Source organism: Bos grunniens, chromosome 13, assembly GCF_055505025.1.
Source record: "Bos grunniens cultivar Pamir isolate PY7600 chromosome 13, Bosgru_T2T1.0, whole genome shotgun sequence".
Taxonomy (NCBI): Eukaryota; Metazoa; Chordata; class Mammalia; order Artiodactyla; family Bovidae; genus Bos; species Bos grunniens.
In genome coordinates this window covers 18,030,005-18,052,208 of record NC_141177.1, presented here as the reverse complement: position 1 = coordinate 18,052,208, position 22,204 = coordinate 18,030,005, and the positions used below count along the sequence as shown (strand labels likewise).

The following is a 22,204-nucleotide window of genomic DNA, read 5'->3' as shown; positions in this document are numbered from 1 at the left end:
AACTTGCAGAAAAAAAAAGGAAACACCGACAGAACTTGCTAGGAATCCAGGAGAGATAAGATGAATCTGATTGAGGTGGCAGGGTCAGGGGGTGATGTTTATAGAAGGACATATTGATCTTAAGATGGTGGGATGAGTCCAGTTTCAACTAACGTAGCCATGTAGAAGGGAATGTCAGGTAGCAGGAACTCTGAGAGTAATAATACTAACTCCGGCTAACATCTATTGAGCTCTCACTACTTGCTCAGCACTATGCTAAGGGTTCTATGTAGATTCCCTCATTTAATCCTCTCAACAGTTCAGTGAAATAGATACCATTGTCATCTCCATTTTACAGATAAGAAAACAGAGACCAGAGAGGTTAAGTAACTTGCCCCAGGTCGCACAGCTCCAAGTGGTGGAGCCAGGACTTGAAGTCAGCCAGGTACACTCTGACGGTAGCTCCCATGCAATCTTAGCCACTGCACTGCTGTTTCCCAGGTATGATGCGGCCATAGGGGAATGACCTGCGGCCCACTGTCGCGGGCCTTGGATTACCTGATATCGGGTGGAGCTGAGAAGCACAGGCTGGACAAGATGAGGGTTTTACACTCAAAAAAACAGGGTTCTGGGGCATCTGTGGTGGTCCAGTGGTTAAGACTCTGTGCTTCTAATGCAGGAGGCCCAAGTTCGATCTCTGGTCAGGGAATTTCCATGTGCAGCCAAAAATAAAAAAGTAATAATAAAAATAAATGTTAAAAAATTTAAAAATTAAAGTCTTGTTATTACTAAAAACAAAACTAAGCAGGATTCCATTGCTGACTGCTTCCCAGCTCTGTAACTCTGGGCAAGTCACTTCTACTCAAAGAGCCTGATATATAAGGATCAAATATGATCCTGTGTGCTTTGCAATCTTTAAAGTGCTCTGCACATGTGTGTCATTGGACTGATTCAGGGAGAGCTTAGGATGTCAGGCCAAGGAAGCAGAGCTGCCTTCTGTCAGTGCTGGGATGCCTTGGGTGGGCTTTGAGCTGGGGAAGGGCAGGAAATCCTGAGCCTGAAACTGAAAAAGACCACTCAGATCCTCCATCCAGTCTGTCGATTCAGTAAATATTCGTAAGAGTTGAATGAGTTTCTACACTGAGCCAAGTTTCAGCTCGTGAGCAGATTCCAGTGGGTTACATAGAGTGCCAATTTGAGGATTCAGCAAGGAAGTGAACTTTTGATTAGCCATGTCTGCCTCACATGCAGGAAACAGCAGTGGCGGCAAGCTGTATGTCTGCCATTCAGGCTCTAGTCCAGAGGCTCTCAAGGGAATGGCTCTGTCCTCCAGGGACCTTTCTTTGTTGTTACCACAGGCTGTGCACGCACTGCTAGCACTTAGAGGGCGGAAAACGGAAGGTTCTGGTCAGCCCCTCACAATGAAGAATTGTCCCACCTGCATCCCACATGACTGTCAAATGTCCTACTGGTCATTCCAGGCTTCCCAGGTAAAGAACCCACTAGTGGTAAAGAACCCACCTACCAATGCAGGAGACCCGAGAGACACAGGTTCGATCCCTGGGTTGGGAGGATCTCCTGGAGAAGGGCATGGCAACTCACTCCAGTGTTCTTGGAGAATCCCATGGACAGAGGAGCCTGGCAGACTACAGTCCATAGGGTTGCAAAGAGTCAACATGACTGAAGCGACTGAGCATGCACGCATGCAGTAGTCATTCTAGCAGGCTAAAAAATGTTTCTAATTCACTGAGCCTGTCCCCTCACTATATTTCATATACGTGCATGAAGTATTTTCTGCACAGTTTTAACATACCCTGAATTTTCCAGGAAGGTAACTATTACATCTACAAAGGAAATGATATACTTTGCCAGCTTGTTCAGAACTTTGCCAAGAGTTGGTCGCCATTTGAGAAAAATTTCACCGTCTCTAGCTTTTGGTATATGTAGTATTTGAGTAACTGATTCAATAGCACATTTCTCTCTGTCTGCATTCGTTGCTGTCACTGATTATGTATGGGTAGGTGCCGGCATCCGATTCCTTCATTATGCCTTCTAGTGGAGTTGTGGCCCAGCATTTATGCTTCATAATATACTCTATTATAAATTACTTGCCTTTCACATCTCCATTATATTTCTGTTAAGGCTTTGTATTTTTTTTTTTTTCCGGTCGCACCATGTGGCATGCGGGATCTTAGTTCTCTTATTTCCCTGCGAGTGCATGTGCGTAATGTTGATCAGTCATGTCTGACTCTTTGTGAGCCCCTGGATTGCAGCCCACCAGGCTCCTCTGTCCCTGGGATTTCCCAGGACAGAACACTGGAGTGAGTTGCCATTTTCACTCCAGGGAATTTTCCCAACCCAGAGATCAAATCCGCGCCCCCAGCAGTGGAAGTACAAAGACCTAACCGCCAGACCACCAGGGGAGTCCCTGAATTTTGTTTAAATTATGTGTGTAGGTGGGCAGTGTTACCTATGAATTTCATTTCAGAGATGGTAAAGGGGGACATTACCAAATATTTGCTATAAAAATGGAAATTGGGGGAAAAAAATGGAAATTGGGGTCTGATTGGTTTGGATGATGCTGAGAACTACTGCTGGAGCCCAGCTGCAGCCTTTCATGGGGAAACTGAGGTCCAGGGAGAGAAGAGGCTTGCCTGTGTTTATATGGCCTGTGGGAGGCAGAACTTGAAGCTCACGCTTTAGGAAGATTTATCTCCCTTTAGAGTGGGGGGAACAGGGAGGCAGGAGATCAACGAAGTGCCTGAGGCAGAAGAATGGGAGTGAGAGAGGGCTGGCTGGAGCAAGGGAGATGAGATGCAGAGTGGAGAGATGGCTTGGAGGCCAGGCAGGCGTGTGTCACAGGGGACTGGGTGGGGCAAGGGGGTGGTGGGGGGCATGTGCTTTTAATTCTTTCTTGAGGGATTCCTCCCTTTGCTGGAAAACCTGGCCGTCTCTGGGAATGCCAGAGGAAATCAGGCCACCCCACAGAGAGGCAAGACAGATCTCCTCCTGCCAGCCGCCCCCAGAGCAACCAGAGACCCAAACCGGGCCCAGCCAATCAGGCAGCCTGAGGCCAAACCAGCTCCCACCCAATCCCGGGTGGCAGAGGCTTCTGTTCCCTGGGAAAATGATGCGTCTGTTCTGAGAAATCAAATATCCTACAATGAATCCAATTAGATTTCACAGGCACATGAAAACACGATCCATCTCAAATGTCCTCTGCAAACCTCCAGCCACAGATAAATATTTCATTTCGTTCCAAGTGGTCCCAGGCAGAATATCAAGCAGCATCTAGCCATCTCCCTGGTGGGTCCAGATAGTCCTGGCCAAGAAGGTGGTTTGAATGAAGAGATGGGGCCCTCAGTCTGTGCCATGTGCGGCTGCCTTAGCCCTCCGGTGACCTCGGACCCATCGCTTTTCCTTCCTGGGAACTGCACGGCCTCACTCGCAAAACAGACTTGCAAAACCTCCTCTCCTGCTTGTATCCTCCCCCACGGAGTGCTGACCAAGGTGCTGGGCACATGGGAAGTTTGTGTTTGTTATCAGACAAATAGTCAGTGAGTAGCTTCTGTGCCCAGCATCGTGGTTGGTGGTAGAAAACATAGCTGTGAAGAAGACAGGCTGATCCTCACCCTTGCACAGTTTGTGATCAGGGAGGAAGAGGCAGAAATCATCATGGAAACCAACACCACTTTTGCAGGAGATAAGTTTTGCCAAGAATACAGTCAGTATGCTATGTTGGAGCACATACTATAGACTGAAAGGTCGAGGCAGGTCTCCCAGAGGCCAAGATCTGAATTGGGAAAAGGATTCCCAACAGAGGGCTCAGCAAGTGCAAAGGCCCTGAAGTAGGGAACCCCTTGATGTGTCTGAGGATCAGGAACACCACTGTGGATGGAGCCAAGTGAGCAGTGGGGAGAGAGATGTGAGAAGATGCTGGACACAGCGCCAGGGCCGAGTAGGATGTCAGAGTCATGCTACATATCTGTTCAGCAGATGAACTGTGGGGCTGTTCACTGCTGTGACTGAGCAGGGCCAGGAAGACTCGCTTTACCCCAGTGGGAAGAGCACTGAGTCAGTACATTTCAGGTCCAGGTTCCCTGTTGGGGCTGTACTGATGAGAACAGGCTAGCAGAAAGGAACTGCCCCTAACCCAAGATCTCTCTCGACCTGGGAAGTTGTATGGGGTTCACATGTCAGCTCCACCACGTACCAGCTGGGCAAATTACTTCACTTCTCTGGGCTTAGTTTTCCTCTGAAAAATGAGGTATGATCTCACCTTGCCTGCAGGACTGTTAAATGGGCTAATGTCTGTGCCCCATGAATGAAAGAGCGGGTGTTATTATGCTGTCATCATCATTACATTAACTCATTTACTCCTCCTAGTGAGCCATGGTTACCCCGGAGTCCATGAGGGGTACCAAGATGGATTGTAAGATGTTCCACTGAGGGCACCATCCTTAGACACCAGGTTACATCTTAGGGGTAGGTGTACTTCCCTGGTAGCTCAGTTGTTAAAGAATCTGCCTGTAATGCAGAAGACCCCGGTTCAATTCCTGTGTTGGAAAGATCCCCTGGAGAAGGGAAAGTCTACCTACCCCAGTATTCTGACCTTAAGAAACCCCATGGACAGAGGAGCCTGGCAGGCTACAGTCCATGAGGTTGCAAAGAGTCGGACACCTTCTGAGCCACTTTCACTTTCAGGCTGCAACTGGCACATTCCTCCACTCCCCCCAAAACCCTGCAGTGATCAGCTCCTATATCTTCCATCTCCTCTTCCAGGGCTCTGTTTCTGGAGGCTTCTCCAGAGAGACAGTATATGAAGGGGCGGAGTGGAGTGAAGGATGCAGAGGAGATGATGGGACATTCCCCTATGCAGAGGGCGTGCATAGATGATGCTCTGTGTGTGAGATATTGGCCTCCCTGTGAGACAGCTCTGCTGGTGAGAACTGGCCTAGCCCCTAGGAGATGTTTACAAATGTTTGTTAAGTGAATAAATGAAGGAGATACAGGACTGAGTATACTGCCACCCCAGCTTGTGGGGAGCCCCTGGTCCAGAGGGACCCTGACAGCTCATTCTGGAAGATGCAAGATGTTCCAGTAGCCTCATGTAAGAGCTCCTGGAGGGAGAGACAGCTGACCAGGCTGCAGGCGAGAGGGGTGGTGGGCAAGCAGATCAGGGAGCACCTCTGGAGGACCAACATATGAGCCAGATCTGGGGGAGGAGGGCATTCAAGACAGAGGGAACAGCACACACGACAGCCTGGAGGGAGTGTGTCCTGGGAAGAGCAGGTGGCGTGGGCTGGAGAGATGGCTGCAGAGGTGGGCAGTGGCAGGACTGCAAAGGGCCCTGAGTGCCAGGGGAGCAGGGCAGCCAGGGAAGGGTCTTTGGTAAAGGGAGATGTGATTGGAGTCAGGAAGACACATAGAGTCACGAAGAGCAAGGACCCTGGACTTACTTCAAGCCCCAGCCCTACTACCAGCTGGCTCTGGGACCTTGGGCAGCTTCTCATCTGTAAAATGGAGGTGCTGATAATAGTTAAGTGCCACACGGGACAGTTGGAGGTTAAAACAAGTTAGAATATGTGCTAAAAGTGCTTGAAACAGAGTCCAACCCTTGGTGAGGCTGTTTAAGTGTTAGTTATTGTAAGCATTGCATACACATTTGAGAGAGACAGAGGCCATTTCTGAAAGACCACGTGGAAAATTCCATGAGGGGGTGTAAGTTGGGGGAAACTTTCTGGTTTTTTTTTCGTTTGTTTTTTTTTTTTAACACATCCTGGGCAAGTGCTATTTTCATAATGATGGCGGATGGACAGGGAAGATCCGATGGGACTGGGGAATGGTTGGACCAGAGCTGATGAGGGTCCAGTCACGCAGAGGATGTGGGGAATGGGGAAAGGGCTCGATCAGGGTGTTAGATGCCACCACCCTAGAAAGGCCTGATGACCTTGTTATATGTGGAAGACAGGGAGAGGGTAGAGTGAGCATACCCCAGGGTTGATACAGCCATATTGGGACATCTAGATCCAAATGGACATCAGGCCAGGGGCCTCCATGGACAGGGTACCAGGAAACATCCCAGGCTGGTCCCTGAGAGAAGGGCCCAAGGTAAGAACAGCCCATGGGGCCCAAGGAGGCTTCCTTAAAGGTTTGAGGAAAACAGCTGAAGCAAACTGTTGGTGTCCACAGGGAGGCTGGGTCCCCCAGTGAAGGTCATGGAGGTCACTGTTGGGAGCTGGATCCACAGTGAGGCACTCAACCCCTGTCCTACCTGTTCAGCTCCTCATCTTGGCGAGGGATCGGGTGGCAATGAAAGGTTCATGGCCGAAGTCATGGATGAGTCACCTCTGCACTGGAGGGCAGAGACACCCTGTTTGTCTTGGTCTCAGAGCTGGAAGGGACGATGGAGCACCTGTGGGGGGAGTGTAGCTCACAGATGGTTCTTAACCCTGGAACACCATCCCATCCCTGAGGGAGGAGGGGACAGGGCCAGATCCCCTTCACCCAGGGCAGTCAGCTGGAGGACACTGGAATCTCAGAATATGAGTCTTAGAGACCTCAGTCTTCCTATTCCAGCCAGCCCCTATGTTGTGCAGATGGGGAAACGGAGGTCCAGAAGCCAATGGGGGCCAGCCTGAGCTCACATCAGGGGTTAGGGGCTCAGCCAGGGCCAGATGCAGGCTCTGTGCTCCAGGTTGCTAGAGGGGGGTTGGCGGTTGAGGGGGACAGTGGAAAGTCTTCAGGTGTCAGTAGTGCGTGAGCACATGCTAAGTTGCTTCAGTCGTGTCCGACTCTTTGCGACCCCATGGACTGTAGCCTGCCAGGCTTCTCTGTCCATGGGATTCCCCAGGCAAGAATACTGGAGCGGGTTGCCACGCCCTTCTCTAGGGGATCTTCCCAACCCAGGGATCAAACCTGGGACTCCTGCACTGCAGGTGATTCTTTACCATCTGAGTCATCAAGGAAACCCCATTCATTCATTTTCCAGGCTTTTATTGTGCACCTGATGTATACCAGGCTCTGGGAGGTAGATCAGACTCAGTCAGGAATGTCTTTACCCTCAAGGAGCTCACAAGATATAGGAAAGAGGAATCCAGATTTGCTGGAGGGGTGACTAAAGGACCACGTGCCCCTGAGGGTCAGAGAAGTACTCCCAGAGGAGACAGTATTCGGGCTGGGCCACTGAGATGAGCAGGAGTTTCCTGGGCAATAGGCAGAGGAGGGGCACTCCAGGCAGAGGAAACAGCAGGTGCAGAGCCGGGGACATCTGAAAGTATCATGTTGGGGGCACCCCAAAGGGATTTTTGTGTGTGCCTTCTGGGTGGAAGACAGGGATCGGTGTGCGGACAGCCTATGAATAAGGCCATGGGCCTTGATTTTTAACTTGGTTGATGTTTTTCTGGAGATCCAGTGATAAAGATTGTAGGGAGATCTTTTGCAGGGTGATCCTAAGAAAGCCTGACTGGGGAGAAGAATGGAGGAAAAGGCAGTCAGTAAAGGACTGCTATCTAGGCAGGTACTGCTGTGGACGATGGGGGACCCTGGGAGGCTGAGTAGAACACACATCTCAGAGTTACCAGCACCGGACGGTTGAGGAGTCCAGGGGGTTTATTCCACCCACACCCCATCCGTCGTGGGTTGATGCTACTTCTGTGGGCATCTGCTCCCAGATATGTCTTGCTTGCCTTGTGCATGGGCTGAGCTTGCTCCTATAGACAGAGTCACAGTCTTTGCAGGAGGCAGCCTTGGTAGGTGGAGGTGAGTGCCCAGCGGATATGGGCAGGGCTCTGACAGCGTCTGTGGCATATCTCATCCTTCTATTATCTTCTGGGGAAAAGGGACCGGCAAAGTGCCTGTGCCAGGAAACCCAGCTCTCGGGTGCCACTTGCACAGCCCGGGCTCACCTTCCCACAGGCACCCAGTGCTGAGGCTCTGTCCACTTACCCCTGGGTCAGGTCATGCTGGCTCAGAAGCCTTCAGACCACCCCTCGGAGCTGCAGTTTATTATTTTTAATACAGTTCTGGGATAGATGATATACACACCTGGATCGGAATTCTAAAGACTAAATGCAATGTGATATCCTGCATGGGATCCTGAAACAGACAAAGGACATTAATGGAAACAGTGAACTCCAGATAAAGCCTGGAATTTCATTACGAGTAATGTACCTATGTTAATTTCTTAGTTTTGACAAATGTGCTATTGTTATGTAAAATGCTAATGTTGGGAGAACTGGGTGAGGGTTATACAGGAACTCTCTGAACTCTCTTTGCAACCTGGGTAATCTAAAATTATTCCGAAACAAAAGGCTTAATTTTTTTTTTTAATTCTCAAAAAACATAGTAGAAAAGCCCCCCTCCTACCTTTTCCTCCATCTGCTCTGTTCCTAGAGTTTTGGGTACCCATCCACAGATAAGCGAATATGTCCCCTTTTCAGGCAGTCAATCAGTACGCTTCTGCAGCACATGCCGTGGGGGCCCTGCCCCTACCGTCTCATCTCACTGTCTGGTTCATGTCAACTGCTTCCTCCTGGAAACACCTGCAACTCTCCAGCTGAGGGATTTCTTTCAGCTTGCACAGAAAGGGTGGAAGTACTGGGATTTTGTGCCCCCAGGCAGCCCTCTGCTGGGGCTTTCGGAAGTGGGGAGTAAGCACCCCTGTTCCTTTGGCCCTCTCCTAGGAGCAGAGATTCTGAGATATGAGTTCTCCCTGCTATGCAGGGTCCGTGGGGGGCCTGCACTCCGTTGCTCACCACACAGGAATGAGTCCTTGATTTTCTTTCCTTGCTTCCCACCTCTCCACTGTGCTTCCTGGAATCACCTTCTAGATAGACCTAAATCCTTGACTAGGGGTCTCCTTCTGAGAGAACCCAAGCTAAGACAGGCCCTTGCTGTTTCCATTACTGATGCATTTTAAAGAGCTTTTAATGGCAGTACTTAGAACTGCCTTGTTCTTTTTCATAGCTACATAGCATTCCTTAGTGTGCTAGAGCATAATTTGCTTATTTAGTCTCCTAGTGGACATCTGAGTTGTCTCCAGGCTTTTGCTAGTACAGCATTTTAAGGAGAACCCTGTGGGGAATTCCCTGGTGGTCCAGCAGTGAGGGCTTTGTGCTTTTACTGCAGAGGGCTTGGGCTTGGTCCCTGGTCGGGGGACTAAGATCCCACAAACTGCATGGCGTGGCCAAAAAAAAAAAGTAAGAACTCTGCACCCCCATTTTCCATGCATAAGCCTGGGCTGCTGGATAATTCCTGGAAGTGGAATTGCTGGTGGCAGTGGCCTTTGGGGCCCTGCTCTGTTTTGATGGTGGATGGTCTATGCTCTAAGTCTAGGGCCCCTGGGGTTCAGCAAGGCCCCCATGATCTGGCCCCAGGGATCTGCCTTCCCACCCCCACCACAAGGATAACTTGATGTTTCCAGCACTGCTTCCATCTCTCCCCTCTTGACTATGTCTAGCCTATGCTTTTCCCTTCTGTGAAATGCTCTTTTCTACACTTTCCTCTGTTGAAATCTTTCTTGTCCTCAGAGATCTGGCTGAAATGCCACCTCTTCCAGGGAGCCTTCTGGTGCCCCAGTAAGTATTAATGCCTCCTTTCACTTGACTGCACACTCTGGCTTTGATGCTTCTCGGAATTTATTTTTATGTGTTGTCTAATTGCCATGTGTATTTCTGCCTCCTGCACTTGGCCACATGCTCTGTAAGGGCTGGAACTGTCTGAGTCACAGAGCAGGCTCCATAAATGTTGAAGGAATTGAATTAAATGTGCTGGCAATTGCTGCATTCTGGCCATTTTGTTCTGTTGTTTGCCAACACGACCTTCCAGGATGGTCCCTCAGCGGGGCTCAAAATGAATCAGGCTGAGGCAGGTGAACTCTGGGGCCCACATGCCCACAGTCAGGCCTCGGGAAGCTGGAGAGCAGGGCAGTGTGTCCCTTGGATGACCTTCCCCTAACAGACCTCTTCCAGGAGGGTCATGGTGAGCAGGCGGTTGAAGGGTGTGTCCCCTGATCCCAGCTTGGGGCTCTTCGAGGTGGTGGCACAGGGGACATTCTTATCTGAAAGCTGAGAGGTAGCTCAGGGAGGGGGCTGGAGGGACAGGCTCTAGAGCCAAACTGCCTGGTTCAAATCCCAGCTCCGTCATGTCCCACCTATGTCCCCTTGGACAGTCACGTCTTTCTGTACCCGCTATAAAGTGGGGCTAACAATAGGATGCTCGTCCAAGGGCTTACTGGAGGCTCTAACAAGACAATTCATATGAAGGGCTTGTGCATATGTAGGAAACCTCTGATAAATAAGCTTTAGAAAGGTCTTGAAAGGCTTTTTGGGGGTTCCCATACCAAGCATGTACCAGAAACTTTTGTGGGTACTCTGCAGGCATGCTCTTGCTGAAGCTCCACACATGCCCTATAAGTGAAGTATCTTAATGTATTAAATTGTGGTAGGATACACATAAAATTTACCATTTTAACTGTTTCAAAGTGTGCGATTCAGCGGCATTAAGTCCACCTACCACGTTGTGCGGCCTTCACCACTATTCTCTTTTGTCTGTGCCGGCCTTCATTGCCGGCTTCCTCTTGTTGCAGTGCGTGAGGACTTCTGTAGTTGGCGGTGCAAGGCTTCTTGTTGCAGAGCACGGGCTCTAGAGCATGCAGGCCCAGTAGGTGCAGCGTGTGGGTTCAGTTACCCCTCGACATGTGGGATCTAAATTCACTGACCAGGAATCGAACCTGTGTCCCCTGCACTGAAAGGCAAATTCTTAACCACTGGGCCACCAGGGAAGTCCCCCTTCACCACTGTCTATCTTTAAAACTCTTTTATCACCTCTAAGAAAAATCTTGTACCTATTTAACAGTCACTCCCTGCTCCTCCTAGCCTCTGGCAACCACTAATCTACTTTTTGTCTCTAGTAATTTACCCATTATAGATATTTCACATAAATGGAATCATACAATAGCTGGGCTTTTGTGTCTGGCTCCTTTAACTTAGTGTAATGTTTACAGGGTTCATCCATGCTGGAAATTGTATCAGGACTTTGTTCTTTTTATGGAGAAATAATATTCCGTTGTAGCAAGTGAAGTATCTTATCCATGCTTCCCAGGCGAAGAAACTGAAGCTTGGAGGGGCCAGGTGACCTGCATAAGGTCACACCACTGGGAAGAGGTAGCGCCAGATTCAAACCCAAGTCAGATGAGATTCAACTCTCTTAGCACCTCCTGGTGGACAAATGCTGTCTTAGCCAAATTAGTCCCATTTGGTGCCTCACAAGGGCCCCACACAGTTGGGATAGTCATCTCCATTTTCCAAATGAGAAAACCAAAGTAGGGAAAGGGAGATGCCTTGCCTGAGGCCACATAGTGAGTCTGCCAGAACTGAGTCCCCGGCCCCACCAGCACAAGGAATGTTTTGACATGGCAGCCACGGGGGCTGTTGAGGTCCCTCTAGGCCCCTCTGGAGTGGGATGGGGAGAAGATGAGTTCTGCCTTTGCCCCCTTCTTAGTCCTATAGTCATCCCAGTGTGACCTGGGGAGCTGTCCATGGTGCTGAGAGGCACCTGCTTTGCAGCTGTGACCAATTGTCCCCTGCCGTCCATCCCAGAGTGGTTTTTTTGGCTTTTGTTCATCAGCAAAAAAAAAAAAAAAAAAAAATCATTTCTGTTTACCAGCACCTCAGTCAGACTGCTGACTGTAGCCTGAGCAGCAGGGTGGTGGGGCACAGCAAACCCAGAGTCAGGTGATCTGAGCCCCTTGAAGTGTCCACCTGCCATATGACCTTGGGCAAGTCCCAGCCTCTGCCTGAACCCAGTCAGCAAAGTGTATCATGAGGAGGTGGGACAAGATACGACAGATTCAGAGCTGAGCATTTTAGTGGGCTTCAGAGAGGCTTCTGTGGGCATTGCAAAGGGTGAGACCCCATCTTATCCCCCTTCAGTCCCACATAACCATCATGATCAATAACTACATACAGTGATCCAGTTCCAGGCAGCACTCGCTGTCCCAGCTGCCTGTACTGGTGAAAATGGTCTCTATCTGCACTGTGTGTGTGGTAGCCACTAGCAAAAACATGGCCATTACACAGTGGGAATATAGCTAGTGAGACTGAGAAGCTGAATTTTCATTTTTATTTAATTCTTTTTAAGTTTAATTAAATGTCTAGAGCTGGTCTAGACAGTTGGGCTCTGGGGATATGTGGAAGGGAGAAGGCCACTTAGAAAGTGCGACAGGCCAGGACACACCCAGCTGTTGTTGGTTCTTGACCTCTAGAGTGCACTAGACTAGGAGTCAGAAGCTTGGGATCAAATCACAGCTATCACCAACATGCTGTGTGATCCAGGCCAAATCTCATTCCCTCCTGAGCTTCTAAGTAGCTAAACATGGGTGGTGTCCAGCCCTGTCTGCTTGTGGGTGGGTCCTGTTGATAAGGACAGTGATAGTGAATACATGTAGGACACTCACCACGCCTGGTGCTGTGCCAAGCCGTCTGACTATATTATTAATAACTTCATTTATCTTTCCCAACAACCATTTTAGGATGCCAGGCTCAGGGAGGTTCGGTAACCAGCTCAAGGTCACACAGCACCAGGCTTCAAACTTGGGGAGGCTGCCTCCAGAGCCCACATTCTCAGCCTCCATACTGCATTGCCTGCAGGGAGAGGAGTATCCTCAATACTCCCTAGGGCATCTCAGGGAGTGGCTGAAGAAGGGCAACAAGGCTTGAAGTGCCAAGTGGTAGGCCTTTGGTGAAGCCTGGAGGAGGAGAGGAAGGGAAAGTCATGATAATCACCCTTTCATCTCCCCAACTTGGGATTTTCCTAGGTGAGGGTGGGCTGACCCTGATTCCCCTAGGATTGAGGGGGTCTTGGCTTGGGAAGTTGGGGCAGAAACTCAGATCTCATTTAATCCATCTCAGCCACAGACACCTCTTCTTTTGCCTGTGTCCCCATGTTTCTTCTTGCATGGGGTAAGCATATGATTCACCTTTAAACCACGACACTTATGAGAATAAAACAGGGAGACTAGCCATCAGGAATTCAGGATAACAGCTAGAATCTGAGTAAACCACAATGTATGTCACTCTCTTCATGCCTGAACATGTATGAGACCCAGCTCCGTGCAGGGTCCTGCTTCAGGCATAGAGAAACTCTCAGGACTGCCTACGATTCCTTAGGGTGGTGGCTCCCATCACTGGGGAACCCAGAGGAAGCCTTCCTCCTCCACCTGTAAGGTCAGAGAGGACTTCCTGGTGGAGGAGGTATCTCTTCTGAGCTTCGAGGATATTAAGTAGGGAAGGAGGTTAGGAACAGAGCATTTTTCAGAAAGGTTCTAGGGACTAGAAATAGACCAGCCTATGTGGGATACAGGCATGGAGAAGAAGCAGGAAAGGGGAGTGAGTTAAGCCAATAATCAACTTCCTTCTTGCCCCTTGGGCAGCCCCAGCTCTTTCCAGCTACCCTCCCTCTGAGGCTCTGTCTGTCCAACTACCTCATTTAACAACTGCGTGTTGTACACCTACTGTGTGATGACTCTGTCCTTCGTGCAGGGGATACAGCTGAAAATGAAATAACATGGTTCCCGCCTCCTCCCCTCTCAGAGCTCACAGAGACTGGGGAGACAGATATTAATCAAGTACACAGGGAATCAAGCAGGATAGCTGGAAACCCTGACGAGTGCTTTGAAGGAAATCAAGAAGAAGGTCAAGGGAGAGGAGGGTGGGACGGAGGAACTGTCTTGGACATAGGGGTCAGGGAAGGCCTCTGCAGAGGTGACACTTGAGCAGAGATTCAATTCAACAGAAATAGCTGGTATGTGAAGAGTTGGAAGGGAAAATTTCCAGTCAGAGGGAACAGCATGTGTAAAGGCCCTGTGGCAGGAAAGAGCTGGGAGTGCTGGGGGAATGCTGAATGAGGGGGCCAATGTGGCTGAGTCAGGATGAGGGGGATGGGTTGTTTTGGGGGGTTGTTGGTCTTTGGGGAGGGCTATGTCTGGTCTTAGTTGCAACATGCAGGATCTTTCATTGCTACACATGGATGCTCTAGTTGTGGTGCACGGGCTTAGTTGCCCCGTGGCATGTAGAATCTTCCCAGACCAGGGTCAAACCCATGTGCCCTGCATTGGAAGGTGAATTCTTAACCACTGGACCATCAGGGAAGTCGGGGGATGGGGTTTCGCCCGAGAATGAGGGGAAACCTTGAAGGGAACTGGATGAAGTGATTCTATTCTATTTGGGATTTTGAAAGGATGACTCTTGTGATTCTTCCCCTGTAGTGCCTTTGTTCTGAGGCTCTAGGTTATTTCCTTCTACCTTTTCTGTGTCTGCTACACAAAGTTGGGTGCCAAGTGGGGAGTGTGCTGGTGACCTCTGAAGCCCCTGCTGAGAACAGATGACTTAAATGGGGTATGGTCTCAGAGAGGCCTGGTTAGCAGTCCTGTCCCCCAGAGCTCCTCAACTCCAGATCTGTGGCCCTCACCTCAGAGGAGCTCAGCACCCACATCCCAGGCCCTGGGTCCAGAGTTCACCACCAGGATGGGAGGCATAGGAATTCGGCTTTGAGCGGAGGAGGGGACCTAAGATGGGGACAGGATCAGCCACATGTCCTGAACAGCCCATCCAGGGGAACCTGCTGGAGCCATTGCCGGCCATCTTGTTGACCAAACAACCAGTTGATTGAATGTCATGCTTTCTAAACAGTTGCTATGGACACAGACTTAGGCTGGAGGTAATCCTGACTTGAAACCATCGGGATAACAGATCCTTCATAGATGGGGAGGATCCTGGAACCTCAGCCTGGAATGTGGGCTCAGGAGTTAAACTGATATGCACCAGACTCCGACACCTACCAGCTATGGGGTCTAGAGCATGTGACTTTAGCCATCTGAGTTCTTTGCAAGCATGGATGTATTAATATTAGTCACCTATTTCTATGTAAAAAGTGTATATATGTAATATGATATAATATAAATATGTATTACTTATTATATATATTTATATATTATATATATATATATATATATTTAAAAACCTGGCAGTGGCTTTAAAAGCAACTAACATGTAGAGACTTCCCTGGTGGTCCAGTGGCTAAGACTCTCTGCTCCCAATGCAGGGGAGGCAAGTTTGATCCCTGGTCAGGGAACTAGATCCCACATGCCACGACCAAGTGTTCCCATGCCACAACTGAAAATCCCGAATGCTGCAACTAAGACCTGCTGCAGCCAAATACATAAATATTAAAACAAACCAAAAAATGTATTATATCTCATACAGTATCTGAGGGTCAGAAACAGCCTCAGTGGCCCACAGTCTCTCAGGAGGTTGCAGTCTAGGTGTTCCCGGGGCTGCAGCCGTCTGAAGTCCTAACTGGGCTGGAGGATCTGCAGCCACTGACATGGCTGGTAAATGAGAGCTGGCTGTCAGCAGGCTGCCTTAGTTCCTCCCACCCCGACCTTTCCTTAGGGCTGCTTGAGTGTCCCCACAACATGGCGGCTGACCGCCCCCAGGGCTGGTGGTCCAGGAGAGCGAGGAAGAAGCTGCAGTGTCTATTCTGACCTGCCTCAGAGGTTATGCTCGGTCATTTCCACAATATCTTATCAGTTGCACAGTCAACCCTGTTCAGGTTGGGGTGGGTTGTACACAAGAACGTGAATAGCAGAAGGTGGGACCACTGGAGTGTATGTTGGAGGCTCACTACCACAGTGGGCTCATTATGCCCACCAAGAAGAGCTGTGCTGAGAATTAAATGAGCTCACAAATGGGCTATCCTGCTATCCAGAAAGCATTCAAGAAAGGATCGCTTTGATGAGCTGGAGCTAAAAGCTCACCACCCTGTAGCTGCCTCACTTTCTTCATCACTTCTGAGCATCCCCAAGACCTTTTGCCGCTCTTCTCAGTTAGCAGAAGCCTTGATGAGTCTCCACGGAGTCCAGGCGCTGTGATGGGTGCCAGTGACACAAGCGTCACAAAGACAGACCCTGTCCCTGCTACCTCAGGCTCCATGGGACACAAATCTGGGTGATACAGAACGAAGGGCTGGCAGGTAAGGCGCTGCTTTGGGTGGTAATCAGGGCCAGCCTCTCTGTGGAGGCAGCCTGTGCGCTGAAATCTGGATAAAGTGAAGGAGGAGACACATGGTCAGAGGGGGACAGAGCATTTCAGGCACCAGTAAGGGCAAAAGCCCCAAGATGGGGCGTTAATGATTTGTGTCCAAGGAACAACATGGAGGTCCAAGGGAGGGTGCAGGAAGTGAGGCCAGGAAAGCAAGAAGAAGTAAGAAGAATGAAAAGCGGACTTCCCTGGTGGTCTAGGGGTTAAGAATCCATCTTCCAATGCAGGGGATGCGGGTTTGATCCTGGTCAGGGAACTAAGATTCCACATGCCCCGGGGCAAGTAGGCTCACGCGCCACAACTAGAGAAGCCTGTATGCTGCAATGAACAGCCCACATGCCTCAACTAAGACCTAATACAGCCAAATAAATAAATATTTTTTTGAAAAAAGAAGAGTAAAAGATCATCTTTGAGTTTAAGGTCAATGGGAGTTTAAATTGTCTGGGTGAGATCCAATAGGGGCCTGGCCATAGGCAGGGCAGTAGGGGCGGGGAGAAGTGGTGGGATTTTGAAGGATTTGCTGTTGAATGGGATTGGGGGTTGGGAGGAGGCAGTAAGAAAAAGATGAGTCAAGGATGATTCCAAGGTTTCTGACTGGAGCAAGCAGGAGGATGGAGTTGTCATGAGCTGAATTGGAGCGGACTGTCAGAGGAATGGGTCAGGGTAGGTGGGACATCAGACATTCGATTTTGGACCCCCAGGGCAAGATGTGAAGGAGACAGTTAGAGATGTGAGTCTGGTGTCTGAGAGAGATTGGGTGAAAGATGTAAATCTAGGAGTTGTCAGATATAGATGGTGTTTAAAGCCACAAGTCTGGATGAGATCAGCAGGAGAGGGAGTGTAGGGAGAAGCGGGGAGCAGTTCCTCTAGAATTTAGAGGTCAGAGGAGGGGAAGACAGCCAGAGATAGAGCAGAAGATGTGGGAGGAGAACGGGATGGGTACCCAGAGATGAAGTCACACTGTAACACAGCCTGCTTCTCTCTGCCTCCAGCCCTACTCCGGGCCACATCGAGGCACTGGAGGCCCCATAGAGCCCATCCTTCCCCTTCCACACATCAGCCCTTCAGAGGCAGAATGCAGTGGCTGTATCCTCCATGGACTTCCATGAACATCCCTGGAATATCCAGCCATCATCCACACCATTTCCAGCCTTCCATCACTCAACTCACTCTCCTGTGTCCCGCTCTGTCTGTCTGTCTGTCTCTCTCTTAATAACAGGACTCAGCACTGAACAGAACTATCTTCTCCCTTCATTTAGACTCTTTCTCTGTTAATGTGACCATAGACAAAACCAGTGTTTCAGATAGCACCAAATTCAAAGATGTAGGAAGGAAACAGTAAGGAATCTGGGCTGCTTAGAGGGAGGGACTGTGAAAAGGGAGATGGGAAATGTTGGAAAAGAGGTTTAGGGTTAGATCATGAAGGGCCTTTTTAATTTTTTCCCCTTTGGCCACATCATGTGGCATGTGGATCTTAGTCCCCCAACCAGGGATTAAACCCATGCCCCCTGCAATGGAAGTACAGCGTCTTAACCACTGGACTGCCAGGGAAGTCCAGGAAGGGTCTTTCTTGATTGCTACACCAAGGAGTTTGGACTGAGGAGGGAAGAGAACCCAGAGAAAGTTCTAGATTAGGGAGATGGCTCAATCAGGTGAGTTTTGCTTCAGGAAGGGCCATGCTGGGCTCTGTCCTTGGCCTTGTCCCTCATTAGCTCTCCCATGGTCACTGGCCAACTTTGGCTCCAGGGTGAGCTGGGATAGAGCAGGGAGGCACCACTCTGTGCAGATGGGGTTAGCGGCTGCAAATACAGAGGCGCCACAGAGCAGGGAGGGCTCTTGGGGAGGCAGCAGCTCTGCTGGTTCCTCCATGTTTCCAGGAGGGCAATGAGGCTTATATTAATGAGAGGTAATTATGGGCACCCGGATGGGCCTAAGTATAGCTCGGAGACAAAGGCAGCCAGCTGCTTCCCCTGCAAGGCCGAGGCCTGCCTATTTTAAGACTTCCCCAAGGTGAGGCTCCTGACACCCCTGGGTGCTGGGTGACTGAGAGGTTGGCACCCAGTGTTCCAAGAATCCTGGCCAAGAGAGCTCAGGTGGATCCATGTGGCCAGACCACCCTCAGCAAACCGTCCGTCTAATGCCTAGAGGTGGAAACTGAGAGGGACCCATCCAAGGTCGCAGAAAGTACAGAGCAGGGCCAGGATTGGAATCTGGGTGCAGTTGCCTGCATTTTCCACTAAGCTATGTGGCCTCCTACACTGGATGCCTTGGCCTACCCCTAAGAAGCACAGTGAGGTGAGGACCAGAGCACTACTGATATTTATCAAGGGCCTAGAGGCTTTCTATCTGACGTCATAATTAATCCTCATCATAGTCTTGAAAAGTGAAGATCCTCATACCATGTTATAGAAGAGGAGACTGAGGTTTAGGAGGAATGATTAGATCACCAAATGATCCTCAGTAAGAAGCGAAAGAAGTAGAACCCAGTTACACTCTGGCTTTGGATTCAGATTCCCCAGGAAGTGGACTCTGAAGCTTTCCTGGGAAGTCTCTTGGAAACATCTGTGACAGCTGAGGGGCACAGGATGGGCCAGTATGAAGAGTTAGGTGGAGATGCAGTTACAACAAAAGCCTTGGTTAATCCCAGGGGAAGCTCTGGGGCTGGGATGGCCCATTTGTTCTGAACGGGGCAGGAAGGCCAGACCTGGGTTCTGTACACCCATCAGTGACTAGACACAGGCTGCCCCTGGGAGGAAGCATGACCTTCACTGAGGCATTGCCCTTTGGCGGAGAGCAAGTCCTAACAGGTACCTGGCCATGAACTGTCAACAGCCAGTGTCCTTGGCCACTGGAGATGGGTGTGCCTCAGTTCTGAAGTGGGACTGAGGCTGGAGAAGCTGGTAGAAACTAGAGCATGCTGGGCCTTCTAGCCCTCCACTCTTCACTGAGGAATCTCCTTACCCTCTACTCCTTAGCTGGCGATCTAGCCCCAACACAGTCCTCTTCCTTTGCAGACCCTCTAGTGCCGGAGGACCAATGGAGTTGTGAGTAAAGAGCCTTGGGTTCCAGGTTGGAGTGACCTTGACATGAGGCCTTATGCTGTCCCTTTCCCAGGCTGACACTCTTTGTCTCACAGTTGCTTTAGCTCCAGCATGCCATGTGGCTGGAGCCTAGGGTTAGCGGTCTGCGTAGACTAGCTCTCCTCAATGGCCTTGAACACCCAGCCAAGAGCTATGGGGATGGGACTTCCCTGGTGGTCCAGTGGTTAAGAATCCACCTTGCAATACAGGGGATATGGTTTTGATCCCTGGTCGAGGAACTAAGATTCCACATGCCGTGGGGCTACTGAGCCCCAACTAGAAGGTCCGTGTGCCACAGTGTAAGATCCCCTGTGATACAGTGAAGATCCTGTGCATTGCAACTGAAACCTGATGCAGCCAAGTCAATAAATAAATGAATTTAACAACAACAACAAAAATCTTTAAAAAAATGAAAGAGCTTCGGGGAACCACTGAAGTGGAAGGACACTACTGCTTTGGCATTTTAGGAGTATCATTCCAGTTGCAGTTTGCAGCCTGGATTGCAGGGGTCTTAGAGTGAACGTAGAGAGACCAGGGAGGAGGCTGGTATGATTTTCCAGGTGAGCGGTGGAAGTGACATAGACAGAGGATACAGAGAGGGGATGGCATCCAAAAATATAACTGAGGTGGAGTCCCTGGGACTATCACAGTTGGGGTTCCTCAGAAGCATGACCAAGATAAGGATTCAGGTGCAAGTACTTTATTGGGGAATAGGTGGCACAGTGTGGGAGCGGGGAGGTAAGGCAGGGAAGGGAGGTGGCCAATGAAGGGAGTGTTATCAAGCAAGTGACCACCCAACTGGAGCTCACTGAGGACTGTAGAGCCCACTCCTCTGTAGTTCCAGCCAAGGGGAAAGAGCCAGGGTATTTATACACCAACCACACAGTCATAGCTGAGAGCTGCAGCCAGAAGATGCAGTGGGGAGGGGTTTGTTAATTCTCCCGCAGTTCCTGCCAGCCACATGTGAGCAGAGCGCACTCCAGCTGCTAGAGAAAGCCCCTGCTCCCTCCAGCAGGGATGCAGGTGCTGACAGTTGGAAGTCAGTCTGTTGGGCATCACAGCGAGATACGGGTGGGGTACCCATAGCCACTGCCGTAGTGACCAATTGGACATGAGTTCAGTAACAGGCTCTTATTGAAAGACACAGAAACGCAACTCAGACTTAAGCAAAAAGGCTCTTAACGCTCATATCTAAGATGTCAGGCAAGATCTTGTCAAAGAACTGCAGGTTGACACTCAGATAGCAGCCTGAGGATGCCTCTTTCCCAAGAGTTCAGCCATAATCCCAGGGCTGACTCTCACTGGCTAATAAGGATCCTGTTTCTATCTCAGAGCCAATCAGTACTCGGGGATGCAGGACTCCGATTGGCCAGGCCTGGATCACGTGTCTACCCCTGCGGCTCTGGAATAAGGCTGATTCCACCTAGACCACAGGAAGGAAGTCTGAATCATTTTTTCGGCACAGTGGGAACTGTCATTAGGGGAAAGATAAGAAAAGTCGGGAGAGAAGTGCTCAGGGCTGAGAGGACGAGTGTAGTGTGCACTTCTGGGGCAGGACTGCAGCTGTCTTCTGCTCCTGGTGACCAGCCCACTCCACCTCTGGTATTTAGAGGGAGTCAGACCCCTGCTGAGCCAGCGAGCAAGTGGACTATGTTTGCAAACTCTTCTGCATTTTCAGTATCATTGGCTTTACTTGAGTGGGCACCAAGGACAGATTCCTACACACACAGTTCTCCAGCTGGAGAGCCGAGGAGGCTGGCCCCTGAGCCCAAGGACACTGCTGCCCTGAGGAGCTGTAAGGAAGCTTGGCCAAGAGCAAGAGGGATCTGGGGGTGGTTTTGTGCCCAGAGGGAGCTGCTGCTGGCTGGAGTGGAGGAGGATACTTGATTTTCTGGGACACTGATGGGGTGGCTGAAGTCTGAGTTACTTACTTCACTTTGGCTAGAATTGCTTCTCCCAGCCTCAGTTTCCCCATCTGTAAAATGGAGACAATGGTCCTCCACCTCATGTAGCTGCTGTAATGAAGATAAAGACGCACATCAGCAGAATTCCTCTCCAGGCTGGGGATAAAGGCTCTGACAAGTCACCTGGTAGAAGCAGAGATGCTTCCGGGAGTGCTGTTCAGTCACAGCGACCATCATTAAAATGCTCTGGACTTCAGAAGTGGGGTCCCTCAGGCTTCTAGAGGCAAGGAGAGGTTCTGGCAAAGAATGGGGAGAATTCCACCTGGTGGACTCTGAGCAAGTCTCAGGCTGAGGAAGGCTTGAGGCACCGTTGGTCATGAAAATAGCCAGGTCCAAGGATGGCAGGCCTGCTTCCAGGGCCAGCAGGGATCTTCCCATGGTGGTCTACACTGCCAGTGGGACCAGCCCTAGGGATGAGGGGTGGCTGTTTGAGGGGCATGTGGAGTGAGCTTGCATGTATGGAGCTCCTTGCGGTGAGGAACAGTTATGCCGCCATGGAATCTGGAGGAGACCCTGGTGGCTCAGTGCTAAAGAATGCCTGCAATGCAGGAGACCTGGGTTCGATCCCTGGGTAGGGAAGATCCCATGGAGAAGGGAATGGCTACCCACTCCAGTATTCTTGCCTGGAGAATTCCATGAACAGAGGAGCCTGATGGGCTACAGTCCATGGGGTCACAAAGAGTTGGACACGAATGAGTGACTAACACACAAGAAGTCTGAGTTTGAACCTGGGTTTCCAGTTTATTGTGAAAATATATTCATCAAGGTAGGAAAGTAGAACGTATTTTAACAGTTTGCTAGCCTGAGCTGTCACTTTTATTTACATACATGGTGAGTGGGTCTCCATTTTACTCTTTTATTTTTAATGCTATCATTTGTATTTGGAATTAAAAAAATGATATGAATGAACTTTAAAAAATTCCTTGTGTTTCCATATAAATTTTAGAATAAGCTTGTCAATGAAGAATATATATAAAATTTTTTTTTGGCTGTGCTGGGTTTTCATTGTCCATTTTACTCTTGATCTCAACGCACAATGCTAAGGGCAGGCCAGGAGTCTTCAGAAATCTTCCCAACCTTG

The 22,204-nt window shown here is 49.9% G+C and overlaps 1 protein-coding gene across 6 annotated transcripts in view; it reads left to right on the top strand.

The window, feature by feature from the left end:
• Positions 1-22,204, top strand: part of DLGAP4 (DLG associated protein 4) — a 143,233-nt gene that overhangs the window by 30,932 nt on the left and 90,097 nt on the right. The gene's annotated exons all lie outside the window — the stretch shown is intronic.